The sequence below is a fragment of the Drosophila albomicans genome, chromosome 2L, assembly GCF_009650485.2.
Source record: "Drosophila albomicans strain 15112-1751.03 chromosome 2L, ASM965048v2, whole genome shotgun sequence".
Classification (NCBI taxonomy): domain Eukaryota; kingdom Metazoa; phylum Arthropoda; class Insecta; order Diptera; family Drosophilidae; genus Drosophila; species Drosophila albomicans.
The window spans coordinates 4,453,232-4,465,494 of record NC_047628.2 but is presented as its reverse complement, the minus strand read 5'-3'; the positions used below and the strand labels follow the sequence as shown (position 1 = coordinate 4,465,494).

The 12,263-nt window shown below is 36.6% G+C and overlaps 1 long non-coding RNA gene across 1 annotated transcript; it reads right to left on the bottom strand.

The window, feature by feature from the left end:
- Positions 1 to 341: 341 nt before the first annotated feature.
- LOC117564653 (uncharacterized) lies at positions 342 to 3,001 on the bottom strand. The gene is made up of 3 exons (XR_004571778.2): positions 2,563 to 3,001; positions 757 to 876; positions 342 to 699 (listed from the first exon to the last, which is right to left on the bottom strand). It is a non-coding gene; the product is annotated as an uncharacterized LOC117564653 (long non-coding RNA).
- Between the last annotated feature and the right edge of the window lie 9,262 nt (positions 3,002 to 12,263).

The window sequence follows — 12,263 nt, the reverse complement described above, 5'->3', positions numbered from 1 at the left end:
GTATTGCGGGTATTACACTAGATTTGTGCATGGTTAAGTGCTTTATCTCCACTTCATCTTCAACATGATTTAGAACACTAGACATTCACAATATTAAATATTGTGAAATACTTTTCTACGAAATTAATTATGTTTGGATAACTTTAGCTGTATTCTCAATCTACGTTTAAGAAGTCCTACATTTATGCTTTAAGACTCTTTATAAAACAAACACTGTCATGCATTTAACATAAACGGTGCTTTATTTAAAATATTTCAAGCAATTTATTTTCAAAAAGCTGTTAGAGAGAGTATTTCATTTTCACTAAACCAAAAATAGATGTTAAGTCTTGCCTTGCTCTGCTTTTTTATTTGCGTTGCTGTTTCTTCACAATTTTGGTTTTTATAGCCATGTTTGGGGCATTTGTTGTGTGTGGTTGCGGCTTTGGTGCAAATATTCCTTTTATTTTGCAAATTATGGCAAGAAAAAAACAACCAACACAACGGCAATGATGTTTATGGCCCACCATTTTGGCCACTAGTCGCCATTTTATGCAATTTCTTTTGTGCCGCCTCTCTTTGGAGTCGTCTCTTTCGTAACCCCTGTCTTTGTCTCTTCTGCTCACTGCTCTGTTCCCTCCGTTCTGCGCTTTCCTTGTTGCTTTGGTTGCCGTTGCCACAGCTGCGTCCGGAGTATTCCGAGTACCGAGTGATTTAGTGCTTATGGCAAGTTTATAAATTAAATTTAATGAAGCAGCAAGTCAAACTATTACCGACTTTCCACTTTCCTTATTTCACATACTCCGTTGTCCTGTGCATTGATTATACACCCGTCGTTTCCTTTAGATAGCACACCCACATGTCCTCGAAGTGCGTATGTGCACATGTTTGATTTAGCTTTAAATTGGAAACCATTCAACAAAATTAAAGAAGGTTTCCGACTTCTGCATTTAAATAACTACATGAGAAAAATGAACTGGTAATTATAAACAAGTAAGAAAGTTACAGTCGAGTGTGGTCGACTGTGAGATACCCGTTACCCATTTTTTATAAAGGCAAAATATTGCGGTATTATCTTCAAAATATACCGAAAATACTAAACAAAATACTAAAAGTATACCAAATGGTATGTTTGGTATATCGATATAGTACACCATTCAAATTATACCATAGACGGCATAACTCATAACTCATAACTCTAGCTTTAATTACGCTTGTTATTAGGTTTTTTTTATTTGCGGGGGCGGAAGTAGGCGTGGCAAAAATTTGAAACAAACTTGATCTGCGTGCAAACATAACAATTATAGCTCTATCTCTTATAGTCTCTGAGATCCAGTGTTTCATACGGACGGACGAACAGACGTACAGACGGACATGGCTATATCGTCTCGGCTGTTGACGCTGATCAAGAATATATATACTTTATAGGGTCGGAGATACCTCCTTCTACCTGTTACATACATTTCCTGCCGGCACAAAGTTATAATACCCTTCTACCTTATGGGTAGCGGATATAAAAATGTGATTATTACTCCTCGGGTATAAGCGTATTATAACATTTTGGAAGAAAGAGTCATTTTTGACCTCATAATGTATAGATCTCAGAGACTATAAAAGAAAGAGCTTTAATTTTCGATTGTATGTTTGTAAGCAGATCAAGTTTGTTTGAGATGTATGCCACTTCCGAGGCCGTAAGTTGAAAGAATCGAATAGTAAGCGAAATGTTGAGACCAGAGTCACGATTTTCAGTGCACATAATAATAACTACAGTCTTTATGATTGGTTAAAATTGTACAAGTTGTGTAAGAAATAATTTTATATAGCAAAAAAGGGATGCTGCTTAGTTGCTTGTGTTGACTGATATATTCTGTTCTGTGCTGATATATTCTGTTCTATTTTAAAAATGAATAGAGGGTTTTCCACAGCACAGGTAAGATAAATTCTCAGATTTTAACTAAGTTCGCATTCCTAGGAAATTGACATACTAATAATAAATAAATAAAGTTATCTGTCCTGCTTACTAAACTGAATCTCATTCACAAATTGTTCTGACCTTGTAATCATCCATTTTAAAGTCCTGGGGAGCTGCTGCATTAATTGGCACCCAGGAACTTGTTTTGCAATGCTACAAGCACTGAGGAGATAAAGTCACTGCAAAACAGACGACTGGCATTATGCAATAACAATAACTAGATTATGAATATCTGCAGTGGAACTCGAATTCCCTTTATACAAATGTCGCACACGCATCAATTATGAGTGGAGTGGAGTGGAGTGAAGTAAAGTGGAGTGGAGTGGAGCAGAGTAGGTGAAGGCGCCGAGCAAAGGCCAAAACCAAAAAGTAATTATCGACAACTTGTGCAAAGCAAAGCCCCAAAACACCCAAACAACAAAATGTTTTAAAATTCAATAGGCATACATATACGTATAGTCTCTCACACACACACAGTCATACACATGTATGTATGTGTTTGTATATAGATGTAGAGGCACTTATACATAGAGTAGCAACAACAATAGAGCGCCGAGCTTATGCAACATAATCCTAGTTTATGACAGTTAGGGGTCTCGCTTTGTACTTACGTCTATATGTGTGTAGGTGCGAGTGTGTGTGTGTGAATTTCTTATGGCCTTTTGTAACCAGCAGCTGCTCAACCAACTGTACAAACACAGCAAACACATTCACAAAAACACACATAGCTTTCCGTATTCCATTGAAAGAGCCTCAAGACAGTGGATCGAAGCAGCTAATGGGCGCCTTGTAATTTCCCTCAGGGTTAATTTGCTAAAGCTTTTAATCTGCTAAATAGATTTGGCATGATGTTCAGCATTTTGTATGTTAGTTAAATCAACGTTCTGTTAAAATTTGTGTTGTCTTAACTAATTTCAATATCATACACGAATATTTGTCAATAATGTTTAAAAAGGAACGAGAACTATGTTGTCAAAAATACTTGTATTAGTTTTTATTGGGACAGATGGAAAATATGAAATCACGTCCGATTCAAATTTGTCATTCACAAATTAGGGTAAGTGACAATATTTTCATTTCTCAATATCCGGCCATAAGACCGGAAAAAAAAGATTTTTTTGTCATCGATACTTGTTTATCAGACAACAAATTTTCGCCTTTTCCGCATCTTTTATTTCTCTTTCACATAATTACACCTTTTTTAACTGAACGGTTCGTAAATGTGCCAAAGATAAAATTGCTAAAAGTTGAATGTGCTAGATGGCTGCAAAAAAGCGAAGATTTTACCCACAGTGCCACACACATCTACATAGTTTATTTGAGAATTTCGATAGCTTTGACAAGTGTCATGAGCACAAAAGACACGCCGTGATATGGGAGCTCTCTTGATTGTGTGCATGACCCCTGTTCGTATACCGAAGATTGAAGAAGATTAGAGATGGCGCGACATCCTCCAAACGCAATCGAAGGTTTCCATCCATCTATTGTGCGACTTTAAGTAGGCAACGTCATTAGAAGCCATAGTTTTTGATTTGATCTGCGGAATCGCCCCACACACAGAGAGTGTATAAATATTTGACAATTGCATGCGGAGATGTTTTTTACGACACACACAGTAAAAGCAAGGTCAGTGCAAATTTGTTTGGCCTTAAAAGTGTTAGCAAAATTTACTGGGTCATGATGCAAATATGCGGGCTCAACATTGCATTTATTTTCAGGCTGAGACAAGCTGCGGACAGTTGTCATCAGACCCTGGTCTCGGTCTGGCATTTGCCATGACAGCCAAAACGAGAAGAAAGCAATGGAAAAGAAACAGAATTCTTTCTCTATCTCTCTCGCCACAAGCACATAGAGGCTCATTTGCATGCTTTTAGGCGCCTCTTCAATTTTGAATGCGCACCAAAAAAGAAGAAATGCATAAAACTCAAAGTGCCATGCCACATATGCACACCTTCCCCTGCTCTCCGTACTTCCCCCGTCTGCATACCCCGCATTTTTATGGGCTGCATGTGGGGTATATTTCTACTATCAGTTGTTTTCAGTTTTTCACAGCATATTGTTAACATCGTGTTCTATTGCTTTTTGTTGCTGTCATCAAAGCGTCCAAAAACTTAAATTGTCACAGAAGTATGAACAAGAAAATACATATATAGAAAAAGATAGAGAGAGAGAGAAAGAGAGGTGTCTTGTGAGTCTGGTGGTTGCCAGTTTTGCTATTCCTTTTACTTCGTTGTTTTCCTCTGCTATCCATCCATGATTTTCACTCATCCATGATTTTCAGCTCCCGCTCATTGGGCAAGGACACGAGCTGTCGTCTGGTTGCCCAACCATTTGTCCATTGCGTTGGATATCCATATGGATGTGCCGAGTAAAGCTTTAATAGCCACACACCAAAGTTGATGTAGCCATTAGATGCAGAAAAGTCAGATGGTCGAAGCTAAGGGGCAATACTGCTTTAAGTCTTCAAATCGCAATCGAATAAAAATATCAACAGATACAAGAAGAGCACTTCTACTTCTTACAATGTCTCTGGGCATGTCAATAACCCCGTTCGATAGCCTCGTTTTCTAACTGGTAGATAAATTATTAATGCCCAACTTGGAAGCGTAGAAGACGACCAATGCGATTTTCCGGCACAGTTAGCAATTTTAATTGCACCTTAATTATAGCCAGCAAGCAAATGCAAAGCAGGCCAACAGCTGACATCGCTCGCACAATGCTCTTGGCTGAAATACAAGTATATGCAAATAGCTGAATGGACTAAGATACTAACCACTGAAGCTGAGATTGGCCTGCAGTAAAGACGAGAGCCCAATTAACATAACTGTCGATTACAAATACACTAAATACACTGTTTATTCACAAAACGACAATTAGTGTAATATCTTCGGCAACTTGTTAAAGCAACTAAGTTTAATGCAAATGTTATTTAAGTAAGCTGCATAACATAAATTCAAGTCCATTTAAATGAACAGGTGCAAAGGTGTTACTTCATTCCAAAGTGTGTTTATTTTTTAATTTTTTAAATGCAATTTTTCACATATGTATGTATTAATAAATGTGTTTTCCTTGAAGTTAAGAATATTATCATTATGTATCGAATGTTGGTTATCTTCGTCTACCGGTTGGTTATAGAGATAACCTTTGATTACTAAATATATGGAATAGTTGATAATATGGGTAAAAGTACAGTTTGATTAACTTAAATAATACTACTTTATGCTGATCATCTGATCATCATTCGTTATGACTGACTGCTTCTGCAGCAGCAGCGTTGCCAATTTAGCTATTTCCCCGCTAGATAGGCAGTTTCAAAAGCAAAATGCGGAATAAATTGTAATCTAGCGGCTAAGGGAATTAAAGCTCTTTTCTTAACAACAATTTTCAAGTCGATCGCTAGTGAGATCTACAATGTCAAACATTTATAAGCAAAAGTCATGGCTGGATTCAAGATCCTGTATTTAAAGATTGGTTAACTTTAGATGCAGCGAATAAATAAAAATGTTTTTGCAAATATTGCAAGTCTAGCATTAACGCAAAACTTTACAATTTTCACAGACGAACAAAATAACGTTTGCTATAACTGTTCTTCTAAAAACAGGCCAACAAGAGGCGGCATTCATCCGTCAACCCAATTGACCATCTAAGATTGTTGTGCAAAAACAAATTTCAGAATGACGGTGCAATGAAGCTTCATAGATCGAAGTGCACGGGTATTATACAAAATATTTTGGCTCCATGTTTTCTGTCGGCTATTATTGCGAAATGATGACAAATTTAGTGCAGTGATTTATAGAAATTTATAGCAGTGATACGGTGAGGTCTTAATACGAATGGTTTTGTAGTAAATATGAAAAATAATATTTCATGGAATAAAGGAAGCATAACCATTTGAAATGTTTGTTCATTAAAATTTTCGCAAAGTAAAGGCAGACTGGTTTTAAAAGCAGAAATAAGCCAGATTTTTCATTCATCTATAGATTTTCTCGCTTACTTGCATTAAAATTGTTTAATAATACATTAAAATTGCTTATATTTTAATGATGATTGAATTTAATGTACTTTAAATGTGTGTATCTTAAACATTTTCTTAAAGCAACACAAAACGAGGGTTTCTTTGCCATCAGAATAGACGAACTTATGCTTTATATTATATTTAATTGGATTTAATAATTGATTTATTAGAAATAAAAAATTGAATAATAATGGGTACTGCCTCCTTTGTTATCCGGTCATTCATAAGATGATACACGGAATGTATGCATATTGAGGATGTAGCACATGCTAAACTGACAAAAAATTATAGAAGTTTTCTCGAGGCGTTCGCAATACTAGCATCGTACTTCGCAATGGCTGTACTTTGGAATATGCCACCCGAAAAATATTACTGTTGTTTTTTTTTTTTACAGTAAATTTCTTGTGCTAAAATTTCACTGAATTGTCAGCGAAGGAAACAGAAAAGCAGAAGGAAAGAGAAACAGAATGTGAGTGTGAGAAGAGTGAAACGTCAGCGGGAGTTTAGCTTTGTGGCTGCTCAGCAAGGCAGCAAAAACCATTCCCACTCCAATGCATTGCAATGCCTCATCAGCACACTCTTCTCCCCTGGCCAACTGGCGCTCAAATACACCGGCACATTTCGCCTTAATTGCGGTCAGCGTGGTTATGTCTTTGTCTCCGTCTAAATGGCAAAAGAAAGAATCTAAAAACTCGACAAACAAATTTCACTGCATAGTTTTAGGCGCTTGCCACGCGCATCGCAAATATTTTAGCCATGAATTCTATGCAGGTATGAAACGAGTAGTTCGGATATTTCTCCGTCTCTTTCTACTTTGTACTTGCTGTTGTATTTTTCCTGTAGTTTCTTTTTGTTTTGTGGTCTCGTTTTGCATCCTTGTTCAGAACATGTTGTGTCGTGTTTTATTCATTTTTTTGTTTTTGTTTTTGTTTTTCTCTTTCTTTTTTTTTACCTTTCGCATCAGTTTGTTTGCATTTACGACTGGCTGCGTATTGATTCTCTGGCATTGCGACGTCGGCTCTGACGCCAGCAGCGAACTGCATGAACTATATTCATTTCTTCATGTGCGCATCTGATGTCCCTACATTTTTTATTATGTTCTCTCCCTCATTGCCGTGGTTTTTATTCATTATGCGGTTTGATCTGAAAACCCAATGACACTGTGTATCGCTTAGTAGATTAACATTGGCAGAAATCTGTTGGTATCTGAACATTTTGAATATTAAACTTGAACATTGAACATTTAAATGAACCTTCATTGCGTACTGATTATAATTGCTATACACACGAAATTTCATGAACCTTTTCAAAGTTTTCGTTGTAACATGAACCACTGTACCAATGGGTTTGCTTGCTGGGCATTTCAATTAAAACCGATTGGCATGTGCATTGATGATTTTCAATTTTTATCTGCATTCTGTTACCAGACATATGTACGTACACATACCTTTGTTGCTTCCTCTTGAATTCTCAACTAAATTGTTGCAGCTACAAAACACAGTTCCAATTACGGCGGCCTTTACGCATTTGCGAATCTTCCGTAATTGGGTAACGCTGAAATGTGAACCGCACACGTGTCGTATGCGCAATTTGTTGCATTTGCAGCTCATTACGATAGCGACAGAGGCAGAGGCAGAGGCCATATGAGCTAGCAATTAAGTTTAAAAAGCTGAACCGATGTGCGCATAAATCATAGACAACAGGCACAGATATAACCTATAAATTAGCTTAGGCTTCGTTGTTGGACCGTTGCTGGGGAAACCGCTTAATTGAACTAAAAGCAACTGCTGCTGCTCTTATTCGCTTGCTCCCTCGTTGACGATCGTAATGATGTCGACAATAATGAAGTTGACACTGATGTGTCTCTGGCTCTGACTATGGACGCTGCAGCAAACTGTCGCAACATTTAAGTGATTTATGGGGGTTAGGCATACACACACACACACACACACATAGCACAAATCGCGGATACTTTTTATATTCTTTCTTGTTTGCCCATATATCAGTTACCTACATACTCGAATGTGTGACTACGACGGCGACTGCGAAGTTTTCTTGTGTGTGCGTATGATTTTTCAGCAATGTCAACAGCTGACAACTAACTTACGATAAACTCATAAATATATACGAGTAAACATACATTTACATAAATGAATGAATGAATGAACGAACACATGCAAGTGTGTGTCAGTTTCAGTACAAATGAATTGAGTAGTTTCAAATTGAGTTAGATTGAAATTGACGTGAAGCTGTGGATATCTGTATTTTTATTTTAAGTTACCACATAACATTAAATATGTAGAACAGTTTTTACACCCGCTACCATTTGGGTAGAAGGGTTTTATAATATTATGCCCACAGGAAATGTGTATAACAGGCAGAAGAACTCAAATTTTCCACATCAAATATATGTGTCTGTTTGTCAAATCACATTAGTTTTAGAAGTAAGGAATAGAAATTTTTGTTAAAAACAATAATTACTAATGCTTGTGTGTTTCCTTAACATTTGGTTACAGTCAGATGAAAATCTTAAAAGAGACTCACGAAACCATTTTCCAATTCCAATTCAATACAAATTCTTGGTATTTTTTTAATATAGTACTTCGGTATATTTAAGTATATTAATTAAATATATTTTATGAATCATACCGCACGAAAATAGGTAGCGGGTAGCTGACAGTCGAGCACACTCGACTATAACTTTCTTGCTTGTTGATTTTAATAAAGTGCATTATAAAAATATTTCAATTTATATATGTTAGTTATTCTTCATTTGAAGAAAAAACGCTCTGCAAAAACGTTCGGATGAGTTTTTTAAATCCAACTTATAGTTGACTTATTCTACTGTCAACTGACTCGATGATATTCCCGCTTTGATTAGTTACATGAAATGTCAAGTAGGGCAACGAGCTTTTCCAGCCACTGCAATTGTCAGCGACAAATGAAAAGCCAGTCCGGAATGTGGTGCGTAGTGAATGAATGAAAAATGAAAAAAAGCAACACATTTAATTAAGCAAACTCACACGACAAAAGCTCTGGCAAAGTGAACCCCTCGCCGCTACACTCTGGGTTCGATGGGGCACGCAATCAACGTCGATGTTATTCTCTTCCAGCAACCCACTCCTATTCCCCTTGGGCCACAAAAGGTAGCGCCAGTAGCGGCATTTACCGCTGCTTCTTTGCCCTCGTCTACAACTATGCTGTGCTCTCATGCAGTCATCAGAACATGGCTTAGATATATGTGCTTTATATGGTTTCTTCATGAACGAATGCTTATTGTGTGCCACAACGCCACCTTTCCCACTCTCTTAGTCTCTTTCCCTTTCTGTATGTATAATCATTTCTATGCCAACTTACATATACCGCTTCTGCCAAAGTAATTGTGTAGGTCAGTGCAAAAAAACAGATATGTCAAGCAATATTTTCTTTGCTCTGCATCTAAAAAGTGATTAAGTGATGTATCCAAAAACCTATTACTAAATTTTATTCATAATAATTCTGTGATATTATTCTAACAATTTACACAGCATCTATCAATCCATCATTTATAAAAAATACCGATTTATTTGTTGTCACCTTCTTTTTGCCTTCATTTTTATGTAATAAAAGCTGTTAACTTCCGCTATGGGGATTGATGGGGTTATGTGTTGGCGATTCTATAACAGAGAACGAACAATAGTTACGTTATTGGCTTGTGTATATCCACTTATTAATATTCTTTCAATTAATATTTGCAATGTTTTTTGATTTCTGTTGATTGAATATTTTATTTCGAATTAAAGAGCCTTCTGCCTCGATAGCATTGGAATTTAATTGGCTTGGCATAAATATGATGCGATTTACGAGCTAACCGTTAAATCTCTGACTGCAACCATTATGGGTATCAGCATTGGCTTGAATATAGGAAGCAGAAGTCACACACAAGAAACCAGACGAAATAGTTTGCCAAATGCGATAGGGGGAAAGTGCCGTAAATCAAAATGTACCAGAGGAAAATATTGGCGCAGCAGCAGAGAGGAGAAAAACTTGATAAACTGTCTGGGAGGCGAGATGGGCGCGAGGTTCGTGTATCCTCAAGATGCCTTGGTGAAATTGAATATGAGAAAGCCATGCAGAAGAAGAAGAAGATGATGAAGAAGAAGAAGGAAATATATTTCCGCTAACGACAATCAGGCGAAATGCAAAAAGTGTCGCGGAAGTTGTCAAAACATTCGAAACGAAACGAAATGTCAGATAGCAGAAGCAGTCGTGGGGCTCTCTTGTCGCTCCAACAAGCTGACAGACAGTTTGTGTGTAAAAGAGCGGGAGAGAGAAAAAGAGAGAGAGAAGGAGAGGACTTGGTCCAGAGAGTGACCTTAAATGAAGGCTATGCTTTAGACGCACCTTTAGCTGGCCTTCATCCTTTTTTAGCCTCGGCCGCGCCACCAATTGGTCGTACTTGTACTTTGAGCCAAGGCATAAATTAATTTTTATGTGCTTATCGGACAGGGAATTCATAATCTCAGGCATTGGCCGCAGATCCCACTGAGAGCCGCGGCTCTCCTTATTTATTGTTTAACTGTGCAAACACTGATAATAAATTTCGCCTTCATTGTCGCTGTCTCTGTTGTTGCCACCGTCGCTGCTGCTGCTGCCGCTGCTGCTGTGCTTGATGTTGCAGGCGTGAAAAATTGTTGGCGTGCATTTTACATTCATTTTGTGGGGTTTTGCGTTTTTTCCATTCCGTTTTTTTTTCTGCTGAGCCGCTATTAAATATGCAGCCAGGGCATTTTTGCACACCAATTTATCGTTTTTTTTTTCTTAAACTCCTATCTTGTTTAATTTTTTTTTTTTGGTGATAGTCTCTTTTCAAGGATTTTGTGACAACCTTTTAATGAAATTAATCTGGCCTGGCAGCTATCCAGCCATCAAGCCGCCCAGCTACCAACTGCTGCCAACAATTTTGCATATAAATTGCAATTTAAGATGTCCATTTATCAATGCTCATAACTTTCGATGAGCCACCGAGCCGACCGCAAGCCAGGACTTAATTCATTAAACCAGCAAATGGCCTCCACCAGTATATATAGTATGTTCATGCATGTAATGTTCAACGATGTGCTAACTCTATATGACAACTCTATATATACTCATCTTAAAGCCATTTGCCCTTCTCGGTAATTGCCAATAAACTGGCGTTAAGTAAACAATAATAAATTTTGCATTTGCTTTTGGCATCTGTTCAATAAGAACTTTTGCTCAACTTTGGCAAATTGCAATATCATTGGAGACTTGACATAATATTGAAAGCTAACAGCTTATAAATTATACATGAATCCAAAAGGTTTTTCAAATGCAGCTGTCATGCAATGTTGCAGGTTAAATAAATCAATTCAAATTGGAGAGAGGGAAGGAAATTTCAAAATTCATAAAAACCAGTTTGTTTGACTATAATTTTAATATTAATGAACTGCTTGGATTAACTTTTCAATAACTGAATACATATATCAATTATCTTCTCCTGCATTCTGAAAATGATAACAATACACATGTTGATCAAAAAACTATAGCAAAACAAAACAATTTTCACAGCATGCATTAATCAGAAACTGCGAACAAATAATGAGACATTGGACAAGTAAACTAGCAGACTTATTATACTATACTAATAGAAAAAAGAAAAGTGTTGGATATTTATATAATATATATAGATAAATAAAAATAACTAAATATGATACTAGATATATATTGTAATATTATCATTTTCAACTGGAGAAAGCAAATAATGTTATAAGGAATATTGTAAATCCCATACAGAATATGGAAGGAATTATGACAAGCACAGTTAGTAGTTTTACGTGGAATGAATAAAGGACGACAATTCCTAGTGCTCCTGATCGAAATAGCACAACCAATTTGGCTTAATAGCTCTGAAGAATCAATTTCACCATTATTTAGTCTCTGTACAAAAAATATCTTCAAGGTTCTACGGTCAAACATAAAATTAAAAATTATAGTAAGAGAACGAAGGCTTAGTACGCTGATAAACATTTCCTGTCGGCACAAAGTTAATTTAATATTAGACTTCCCAATTTAAACTACGAAGAGCAAAAATTAAAAATTTATTCTGCACTGACTCAGAATGGGGATGCTTGACGCTTTAATGGGAATGCTTGACAAAAGATCTATACTTAACTATAGAACGAATCAGTGAAATAAACAAAGTTTTAGTGACGCAGTAATGAATCCAAGTAGGTACACCTATGGCATTATTTCCAACAGACAGAAAATGTTTATCTAATTTTAGTTTTGCATTAA